The sequence below is a fragment of the Oncorhynchus gorbuscha genome, unplaced genomic scaffold (assembly GCF_021184085.1).
Source record: "Oncorhynchus gorbuscha isolate QuinsamMale2020 ecotype Even-year unplaced genomic scaffold, OgorEven_v1.0 Un_scaffold_1211, whole genome shotgun sequence".
Lineage (NCBI taxonomy): Eukaryota > Metazoa > Chordata > Actinopteri > Salmoniformes > Salmonidae > Oncorhynchus > Oncorhynchus gorbuscha.
In genome coordinates, this window is record NW_025746057.1 from 18,195 (window position 1) to 31,227 (window position 13,033).

A 13,033-nucleotide genomic window follows, 5' to 3' on the forward strand; every position below is an offset into this window, starting at 1 on the left:
TACAACACTGTGATCTATATAGTTACTGTCCCCACTACAACACTGTGATCTATATAGTTACTATGTTACTGTCCCCACTACAACACTGTGATCTATATAGTTACTGTCCCCACTACAACACTGTGATCTATATAGTTACTGTCCCCACTACAACACTGTGATCTATATAGTTACTGTCCCCACTACAACACTGTGATCTATATAGTTACTGTCCCCACTACAACACTGTGATCTATATAGTTACTGTCCCCACTACAACACTGTGATCTATATAGTTACTGTCCCCACTACAACACTGTGATCTATATAGTTACTGTCCCCACTACAACACTGTGATCTATATAGTTACTGTCCCCACTACAACACTGTGATCTATATAGTTACTGTCCCCACTACAACACTGTGATCTATATAGTTACTGTCCCCACTACAACACTGTGATCTATATAGTTACTGTCCCCACTACAACACTGTGATCTATATAGTTACTGTCCCCACTACAACACTGTGATCTATATAGTTACTATGTTACTGTCCCCACTACAACACTGTGATCTATATAGTTACTGTCCCCACTACAACACTGTGATCTATATAGTTACTGTCCCCACTACAACACTGTGATCTATATAGTTACTGTCCCCACTACAACACTGTGATCTATATAGTTACTGTCCCCACTACAACACTGTGATCTATATAGTTACTGTCCCCACTACAACACTGTGATCTATATAGTTACTATGTTACTGTCCCCACTACAACACTGTGATCTATATAGTTACTATGTTACTGTCCCCACTACAACACTGTGATCTATATAGTTACTATGTTACTGTCCCCACTACAACACTGTGATCTATATAGTTACTATGTTACTGTCCCCACTACAACACTGTGATCTATATAGTTACTGTCCCCACTACAACACTGTGATCTATATAGTTACTGTCCCCACTACAACACTGTGATCTATATAGTTACTGTCCCCACTACAACACTGTGATCTATATAGTTACTGTCCCCACTACAACACTGTGATCTATATAGTTACTATGTTACTGTCCCCACTACAACACTGTGATCTATATAGTTACTGTCCCCACTACAACACTGTGATCTATATAGTTACTGTCCCCACTACAACACTGTGATCTATATAGTTACTGTCCCCACTACAACACTGTGATCTATATAGTTACTGTCCCCACTACAACACTGTGATCTATATAGTTACTGTCCCCACTACAACACTGTGATCTATATAGTTACTGTCCCCACTACAACACTGTGATCTATATAGTTACTGTCCCCACTACAACACTGTGATCTATATAGTTACTGTCCCCACTACAACACTGTGATCTATATAGTTACTGTCCCCACTACAACACTGTGATCTATATAGTTACTGTCCCCACTACAACACTGTGATCTATATAGTTACTGTCCCCACTACAACACTGTGATCTATATAGTTACTGTCCCCACTACAACACTGTGATCTATATAGTTACTGTCCCCACTACAACACTGTGATCTATATAGTTACTGTCCCCACTACAACACTGTGATCTATATAGTTACTATGTTACTGTCCCCACTACAACACTGTGATCTATATAGTTACTGTCCCCACTACAACACTGTGATCTATATAGTTACTGTCCCCACTACAACACTGTGATCTATATAGTTACTGTCCCCACTACAACACTGTGATCTATATAGTTACTGTCCCCACTACAACACTGTGATCTATATAGTTACTGTCCCCACTACAACACTGTGATCTATATAGTTACTATGTTACTGTCCCCACTACAACACTGTGATCTATATAGTTACTATGTTACTGTCCCCACTACAACACTGTGATCTATATAGTTACTATGTTACTGTCCCCACTACAACACTGTGATCTATATAGTTACTATGTTACTGTCCCCACTACAACACTGTGATCTATATAGTTACTGTCCCCACTACAACACTGTGATCTATATAGTTACTGTCCCCACTACAACACTGTGATCTATATAGTTACTGTCCCCACTACAACACTGTGATCTATATAGTTACTGTCCCCACTACAACACTGTGATCTATATAGTTACTGTCCCCACTACAACACTGTGATCTATATAGTTACTGTCCCCACTACAACACTGTGATCTATATAGTTACTATGTTACTGTCCCCACTACAACACTGTGATCTATATAGTTACTGTCCCCACTACAACACTGTGATCTATATAGTTACTGTCCCCACTACAACACTGTGATCTATATAGTTACTGTCCCCACTACAACACTGTGATCTATATAGTTACTATGTTACTGTCCCCACTACAACACTGTGATCTATATAGTTACTGTCCCCACTACAACACTGTGATCTATACAGTTACTATGTTACTGTCCCCACTACAACACTGTGATCTATATAGTTACTGTCCCCACTACAACACTGTGATCTATATAGTTACTGTCCCCACTACAACACTGTGATCTATATAGTTACTGTCCCCACTACAACACTGTGATCTATATAGTTACTGTCCCCACTACAACACTGTGATCTATATAGTTACTGTCCCCACTACAACACTGTGATCTATATAGTTACTGTCCCCACTACAACACTGTGATCTATATAGTTACTGTCCCCACTACAACACTGTGATCTATATAGTTACTGTCCCCACTACAACACTGTGATCTATATAGTTACTGTCCCCACTACAACACTGTGATCTATATAGTTACTGTCCCCACTACAACACTGTGATCTATATAGTTACTGTCCCCACTACAACACTGTGATCTTTATAGTTACTGTCCCCACTACAACACTGTGATCTATATAGTTACTGTCCCCACTACAACACTGTGATCTATATAGTTACTATGTTACTGTCCCCACTACAACACTGTGATCTATATAGTTACTGTCCCCACTACAACACTGTGATCTCTATAGTTACTATGTTACTGTCCCCACTACAACACTGTGATCTATATAGTTACTGTCCCCACTACAACACTGTGATCTATATAGTTACTATGTTACTGTCCCCACTACAACACTGTGATCTATATAGTTACTGTTCCCACTACAACACTGTGATCTATATAGTTACTGTCCCCACTACAACACTGTGATCTATATAGTTACTGTCCCCACTACAACACTGTGATCTATATAGTTACTGTCCCCACTACAACACTGTGATCTATATAGTTACTGTCCCCACTACAACACTGTGATCTATATAGTTACTGTCCCCACTACAACACTGTGATCTATATAGTTACTGTCCCCACTACAACACTGTGATCTATATAGTTACTGTCCCCACTACAACACTGTGATCTATATAGTTACTGTCCCCACTACAACACTGTGATCTATATAGTTACTGTCCCCACTACAACACTGTGATCTATATAGTTACTGTCCCCACTACAACACTGTGATCTATATAGTTACTGTCCCCACTACAACACTGTGATCTATATAGTTACTATGTTACTGTCCCCACTACAACACTGTGATCTATATAGTTACTGTCCCCACTACAACACTGTGATCTATATAGTTACTGTCCCCACTACAACACTGTGATCTATATAGTTACTGTCCCCACTACAACACTGTGATCTATATAGTTACTGTCCCCACTACAACACTGTGATCTATATAGTTACTGTCCCCACTACAACACTGTGATCTATATAGTTACTGTCCCCACTACAACACTGTGATCTATATAGTTACTATGTTACTGTCCCCACTACAACACTGTGATCTATATAGTTACTATGTTACTGTCCCCACTACAACACTGTGATCTATATAGTTACTATGTTACTGTCCCCACTACAACACTGTGATCTATATAGTTACTGTCCCCACTACAACACTGTGATCTATATAGTTACTGTCCCCACTACAACACTGTGATCTATATAGTTACTGTCCCCACTACAACACTGTGATCTATATAGTTACTGTCCCCACTACAACACTGTGATCTATATAGTTACTATGTTACTGTCCCCACTACAACACTGTGATCTATATAGTTACTGTCCCCACTACAACACTGTGATCTATATAGTTACTGTCCCCACTACAACACTGTGATCTATATAGTTACTGTCCCCACTACAACACTGTGATCTATATAGTTACTGTCCCCACTACAACACTGTGATCTATATAGTTACTGTCCCCACTACAACACTGTGATCTATATAGTTACTGTCCCCACTACAACACTGTGATCTATATAGTTACTGTCCCCACTACAACACTGTGATCTATATAGTTACTGTCCCCACTACAACACTGTGATCTATATAGTTACTGTCCCCACTACAACACTGTGATCTATATAGTTACTGTCCCCACTACAACACTGTGATCTATATAGTTACTGTCCCCACTACAACACTGTGATCTATATAGTTACTGTCCCCACTACAACACTGTGATCTATATAGTTACTGTCCCCACTACAACACTGTGATCTATATAGTTACTGTCCCCACTACAACACTGTGATCTATATAGTTACTGTCCCCACTACAACACTGTGATCTATATAGTTACTATGTTACTGTCCCCACTACAACACTGTGATCTATATAGTTACTGTCCCCACTACAACACTGTGATCTATATAGTTACTGTCCCCACTACAACACTGTGATCTATATAGTTACTGTCCCCACTACAACACTGTGATCTATATAGTTACTGTCCCCACTACAACACTGTGATCTATATAGTTACTGTCCCCACTACAACACTGTGATCTATATAGTTACTATGTTACTGTCCCCACTACAACACTGTGATCTATATAGTTACTATGTTACTGTCCCCACTACAACACTGTGATCTATATAGTTACTATGTTACTGTCCCCACTACAACACTGTGATCTATATAGTTACTATGTTACTGTCCCCACTACAACACTGTGATCTATATAGTTACTGTCCCCACTACAACACTGTGATCTATATAGTTACTGTCCCCACTACAACACTGTGATCTATATAGTTACTGTCCCCACTACAACACTGTGATCTATATAGTTACTGTCCCCACTACAACACTGTGATCTATATAGTTACTGTCCCCACTACAACACTGTGATCTATATAGTTACTATGTTACTGTCCCCACTACAACACTGTGATCTATATAGTTACTGTCCCCACTACAACACTGTGATCTATATAGTTACTGTCCCCACTACAACACTGTGATCTATATAGTTACTGTCCCCACTACAACACTGTGATCTATATAGTTACTATGTTACTGTCCCCACTACAACACTGTGATCTACTATATAGTTACTGTCCCCACTACAACACTGTGATCTATACAGTTACTATGTTACTGTCCCCACTACAACACTGTGATCTATATAGTTACTGTCCCCACTACAACACTGTGATCTATATAGTTACTGTCCCCACTACAACACTGTGATCTATATAGTTACTGTCCCCACTACAACACTGTGATCTATATAGTTACTGTCCCCACTACAACACTGTGATCTATATAGTTACTGTCCCCACTACAACACTGTGATCTATATAGTTACTGTCCCCACTACAACACTGTGATCTATATAGTTACTGTCCCCACTACAACACTGTGATCTATATAGTTACTGTCCCCACTACAACACTGTGATCTATATAGTTACTGTCCCCACTACAACACTGTGATCTATATAGTTACTGTCCCCACTACAACACTGTGATCTATATAGTTACTGTCCCCACTACAACACTGTGATCTATATAGTTACTGTCCCCACTACAACACTGTGATCTATATAGTTACTGTCCCCACTACAACACTGTGATCTATATAGTTACTGTCCCCACTACAACACTGTGATCTATATAGTTACTGTCCCCACTACAACACTGTGATCTATATAATTACTGTCCCCACTACAACACTGTGATCTATATAGTTACTGTCCCCACTACAACACTGTGATCTATATAGTTACTGTCCCCACTACAACACTGTGATCTATATAGTTACTGTCCCCACTACAACACTGTGATCTATATAGTTACTGTCCCCACTACAACACTGTGATCTATATAGTTACTGTCCCCACTACAACACTGTGATCTATATAGTTACTGTCCCCACTACAACACTGTGATCTATATAGTTACTGTCCCCACTACAACACTGTGATCTATATAGTTACTGTCCCCACTACAACACTGTGATCTATATAGTTACTGTCCCCACTACAACACTGTGATCTATATAGTTACTGTCCCCACTACAACACTGTGATCTATATAGTTACTGGCCCCACTACAACACTGTGATCTATATAGTTACTGGCCCCACTACAACACTGTGATCTATATAGTTACTGTCCCCACTACAACACTGTGATCTATATAGTTACTGTCCCCACTACAACACTGTGATCTATATAGTTACTATGTTACTGTCCCCACTACAACACTGTGATCTATATAGTTACTGTCCCCACTACAACACTGTGATCTATATAGTTACTGTCCCCACTACAACACTGTGATCTATATAGTTACTGTCCCCACTACAACACTGTGATCTATATAGTTACTGTCCCCACTACAACACTGTGATCTATATAGTTACTGTCCCCACTACAACACTGTGATCTATATAGTTACTATGTTACTGTCCCCACTACAACACTGTGATCTATAAAGTTACTATGTTACTGTCCCCACTACAACACTGTGATCTATATAGTTACTATGTTACTGTCCCCACTACAACACTGTGATCTATATAGTTACTATGTTACTGTCCCCACTACAACACTGTGATCTATATAGTTACTGTCCCCACTACAACACTGTGATCTATATAGTTACTGTCCCCACTACAACACTGTGATCTATATAGTTACTGTCCCCACTACAACACTGTGATCTATATAGTTACTGTCCCCACTACAACACTGTGATCTATATAGTTACTGTCCCCACTACAACACTGTGATCTATATAGTTACTATGTTACTGTCCCCACTACAACACTGTGATCTATATAGTTACTGTCCCCACTACAACACTGTGATCTATATAGTTACTGTCCCCACTACAACACTGTGATCTATATAGTTACTGTCCCCACTACAACACTGTGATCTATATAGTTACTATGTTACTGTCCCCACTACAACACTGTGATCTATATAGTTACTGTCCCCACTACAACACTGTGATCTATATAGTTACTATGTTACTGTCCCCACTACAACACTGTGATCTATATAGTTACTGTCCCCACTACAACACTGTGATCTATATAGTTACTGTCCCCACTACAACACTGTGATCTATATAGTTACTGTCCCCACTACAACACTGTGATCTATATAGTTACTGTCCCCACTACAACACTGTGATCTATATAGTTACTGTCCCCACTACAACACTGTGATCTATATAGTTACTGTCCCCACTACAACACTGTGATCTATATAGTTACTGTCCCCACTACAACACTGTGATCTATATAGTTACTGTCCCCACTACAACACTGTGATCTATATAGTTACTGTCCCCACTACAACACTGTGATCTATATAGTTACTGTCCCCACTACAACACTGTGATCTATATAGTTACTGTCCCCACTACAACACTGTGATCTATATAGTTACTGTCCCCACTACAACACTGTGATCTATATAGTTACTGTCCCCACTACAACACTGTGATCTATATAGTTACTGTCCCCACTACAACACTGTGATCTATATAGTTACTGTCCCCACTACAACACTGTGATCTATATAGTTACTGTCCCCACTACAACACTGTGATCTATATAATTACTGTCCCCACTACAACACTGTGATCTATATAGTTACTGTCCCCACTACAACACTGTGATCTATATAGTTACTGTCCCCACTACAACACTGTGACATATATAGTTACTGTCCCCACTACAACACTGTGATCTATATAGTTACTATGTTACTGTCCCCACTACAACACTGTGATCTATATAGTTACTGTCCCCACTACAACACTGTGATCTATATAGTTACTGTCCCCACTACAACACTGTGATCTATATAGTTACTGTCCCCACTACAACACTGTGATCTATATAGTTACTGTCCCCACTACAACACTGTGATCTATATAGTTACTATGTTACTGTCCCCACTACAACACTGTGATCTATATAGTTACTATGTTACTGTCCCTACTACAACACTGTGATCTATATAGTTACTATGTTACTGTCCCTACTACAACACTGTGATCTATATAGTTACTATGTTACTGTCCCCACTACAACACTGTGATCTATATAGTTACTATGTTACTGTCCCTACTACAACACTGTGATCTATATAGTTACTATGTTACTGTCCCCACTACAACACTGTGATCTATATAGTTACTATGTTACTGTCCCTACTACAACACTGTGATCTATATAGTTACTATGTTACTGTCCCCACGACAACACTGTGATCTATATAGTTACTATGTTACTGTCCCTACTACAACACTGTGATCTATATAGTTACTATGTTACTGTCCCCACTACAACACTGTGATCTATATAGTTACTATGTTACTGTCCCTACTACAACACTGTGATCTATATAGTTACTGTCCCCACTACAACACTGTGATCTATATAGTTACTGTCCCCACTACAACACTGTGATCTATATAGTTACTGTCCCCACTACAACACTGTGATCTATATAGTTACTGTCCCCACTACAACACTGTGATCTATATAGTTACTGTCCCCACTACAACACTGTGATCTATATAGTTACTGTCCCCACTACAACACTGTGATCTATATAGTTACTGTCCCCACTACAACACTGTGATCTATATAGTTACTGTCCCCACTACAACACTGTGATCTATATAGTTACTGTCCCCACTACAACACTGTGATCTATATAGTTACTGTCCCCACTACTACACTGTGATCCAGGTAGTGTGTGTGTGTATTCAGTGTGTAGGTCTAGTACCCAGGTAGTGTGTGTATTCAGTGTGTAGGTCTAGTACCCAGGTAGTGTGTGTGTATTCAGTGTGTAGGTCTACTACCCAGGTAGTGTGTGTGTGTATTCAGTGTGTAGGTCTAGTACCCAGGTAGTGTGTGTGTGTGTGTGTGTGTGTGTATTCAGTGTGTAGGTCTAGTACCCAGGTAGTGTGTGTGTGTGTGTGTATTCAGTGTGTAGGTCTACTACCCAGGTAGTGTGTGTGTGTATTCAGTGTGTAGGTCTACTACCCAGGTAGTGTGTGTGTATTCAGTGTGTAGGTCTACTACCCAGGTAGTGTGTGTGTGTATTCAGTGTGTAGGTCTAGTACCCAGGTAGTGTGTGTGTGTATTCAGTGTGTAGGTCTAGTACCCAGGTAGTGTGTGTGTGTATTCAGTGTGTAGGTATAGTACCCAGGTAGTGTGTGTGTGTATTTAGTGTGTAGGTCTACTACCCAGGTAGTGTGTGTGTGTATTCAGTGTGTAGGTCTACTACTCAGGTAGTGTGTGTGTGTATTCAGTGTGTAGGTCTAGTACCCAGGTAGTGTGTGTGTGTATTCAGTGTGTAGGTCTACTACCCAGGTAGTGTGTGTGTGTATTCAGTGTGTAGGTCTACTACTCAGGTAGTGTGTGTGTGTATTCAGTGTGTAGGTCTAGTACCCAGGTAGTGTGTGTGTGTGTGTGTATTCAGTGTGTAGGTCTACTACCCAGGTAGTGTGTGTGTGTATTCAGTGTGTAGGTCTACTACCCAGGTAGTGTGTGTGTATTCAGTGTGTAGGTCTACTACCCAGGTAGTGTGTGTGTGTATTCAGTGTGTAGGTCTAGTACCCAGGTAGTGTGTGTGTGTATTCAGTGTGTAGGTCTAGTACCCAGGTAGTGTGTGTGTGTATTCAGTGTGTAGGTATAGTACCCAGGTAGTGTGTGTGTGTATTTAGTGTGTAGGTCTACTACCCAGGTAGTGTGTGTGTGTATTCAGTGTGTAGGTCTACTACTCAGGTAGTGTGTGTGTGTATTCAGTGTGTAGGTCTAGTACCCAGGTAGTGTGTGTGTGTATTCAGTGTGTAGGTCTACTACCCAGGTAGTGTGTGTGTGTATTCAGTGTGTAGGTCTACTACTCAGGTAGTGTGTGTGTGTATTCAGTGTGTAGGTCTAGTACCCAGGTAGTGTGTGTGTGTATTCAGTGTGTAGGTCTACTACCCAGGTAGTGTGTGTGTGTATTCAGTGTATTCAACATCTAAAAAGTCATCTTGAAAAAATAAATTCACAACAGGAATAATAGACTCATTTAAACAATACTATTTCCAGAAGATTCCTCAGGTATGACATTAGACGACATATTTCATATACACATCTGTCTCCAATTTGGTTTTTAGTGACAAAATACTCCTAAAAGCTATATAATTATTCTACGAAACCCTGTTAATGACATGCTAGCTCAATAGCTTTCTCAGTTAGCATGCTAGAAATCAAGCTAGGTAACGTTAGCTATCTCACTGGGGGTAGTAGGTAATGTTAGCTATCTCACTGGGGGTAGTAGGTAACGTTAGCTATCTCACTGGGGGTAGCTAAGTAACGTTAGCTATCTCACTGGGGGTAGCTAGGTAACGTTAGCTATCTCACTGGGGGTAGCTAGGTAACGTTAGCTATCTCACTGGGGGTAGTAGGTAACGTTAGCTATCTCACTGGGGGTAGCTAAGTAACGTTAGCTATCTCACTGGGGGTAGCTAGGTAACGTTAGCTATCTCACTGGGGGTAGTAGGTAACGTTAGCTATCTCACTGGGGGTAGTAGGTAACGTTAGCTATCTCACTGGGGGTAGTAGGTAACGTTAGCTATCTCACTGGGGGTAGCTAGGTAACATTAGCTATCTCACTGGGGGTAGTAGGTAACGTTAGCTATCTCACTGGGGGTAGCTAAGTAACGTTAGCTATCTCACTGGGGGTAGCTAGGTAACGTTAGCTATCTCACTGGGGGTAGTAGGTAACGTTAGCTATCTCACTGGGGGTAGCTAGGTAACGTTAGCTATCTCACTGGGGGTAGCTAGGTAACGTTAGCTATCTCACTGGGGGTAGCTAGGTAATGTTAGCTATCTCACTGGGGGTAGTAGGTAACGTTAGCTATCTCACTGGGGGTAGCTAGGTAATGTTAGCTATCTCACTGGGGGTAGTAGGTAACGTTAGCTATCTCACTGGGGGTAGCTAGGTAACGTTAGCTATCTCACTGGGGGTAACTAGGTAACGTTAGCTATCTCACTGGGGGTAGCTAGGTAACGTTAGCTATCTCACTGGGGGTAGCTAGGTAATGTTAGCTATCTCACTGGGGGTAGCTAGGTAATGTTAGCTATCTCACTGGGGGTAGCTAGGTAACGTTAGCTATCTCACTGGGGGTAGCTAGGTAATGTTAGCTATCTCACTGGGGGTAGCTAGGTAATGTTAGCTATCTCACTGGGGGTAGCTAGGTAACGTTAGCTATCTCACAACCGGACCAAATGAACCTGATTCAACATGTTCTTGATTATCACACTCTCTGTCAAAAACTTGAAAATCAATATTGCTTAAAAACATAAGCTATATAATTCACTTTCCCTCCTGTTAACTCTTTGGGGTAGCTTGTGATAAAAAAAATTCACTGGTCATCTACAATACTGTAGCCCCTTCTAGGGGGAACTACAATGTACTGACTATGGAATAACCCAAATGTACTGGTCATCTACAAAACTATAGCCCCCTCTAGGGGGAACTACAATGTACTGACTATGGAATAACCCAAATGTACTGGTCATCTACAATACTATAGCCCCCTCTAGGGGGGAATACAATGTACTGACTATGGAATAACCCAAATGTACTGGTCATCTACAATACTATAGCCCCCTCTAGGGGGAACTACAATGTACTGACTAACCCAAATGTACTGGTCATCTACAATACTATATCCCCCTCTAGGGGGAACTACAATGTACTGACTAACCCAAATGGACTGGTCATCTACAATACTATAGCCCCCTCTAGGGGGAACTACAATGTACTGACTATGTAATAACCCAAATGTACTGGTCATCTACAATACTATAGCCCCCTCTAGGGGGAACTACAATGTACTGACTATGGAATAACCCAAATGTACTGGTCATCTACAATACTATAGCCCCCTCTAGGGGGAACTACAATGTACTGACTAATAGCCCCCTCTAGGGGGAACTACAATGTACTGACTAACCCAAATGTACTGGTCATCTACAATACTATAGCCCCCTCTAGGGGGAACTACAATGTACTGACTATGGAATAACCCAAATGTACTGGTCATCTACAATACTATAGCCCCCTCTAGGGGGAACTACAATGTACTGACTAACCCAAATGGACTGATCATCTACAATACTATAGCCCCCTCTAGGGGGAACTACAATATATTGACTATGGAAAAACCCAAATGTACTGGTCATCTACAATACTATAGCCCCCTCTAGGGGGAACTACAATGTACTGACTATGGAATAACCCAAATGTACTGGTCATCTACAATACTATAGCCCCCTCTAGGGGGAACTACAATGTACTGACTAACCCAAATGTACTGGTCATCTACAAAACTTTAGCCCCCTCTAGGGGGAACTACAATGTACTGACTAATAGCCCCCTCTAGGGGGAACTACAATGTACTGACTAACCCAAATGTACTGGTCATCTACAATACTATAGCCCCCTCTAGGGGGAACTACAATATATTGACTATGGAAAAACCCAAATTCACTGGTCATCTACAATACTATAGCCCCCTCTAGGGGGAACTACAATGTACTGACTATGGAAAAACCCAAATGTACTGGTCATCTACAATACTATAGCCCCCTCTAGGGGGAACTACAATATATTGACTATGGAAAAACCCAAATTCACTGGTCATCTACAATACTATAGCCCCCTCTAGGGGGAACTACAATGTAC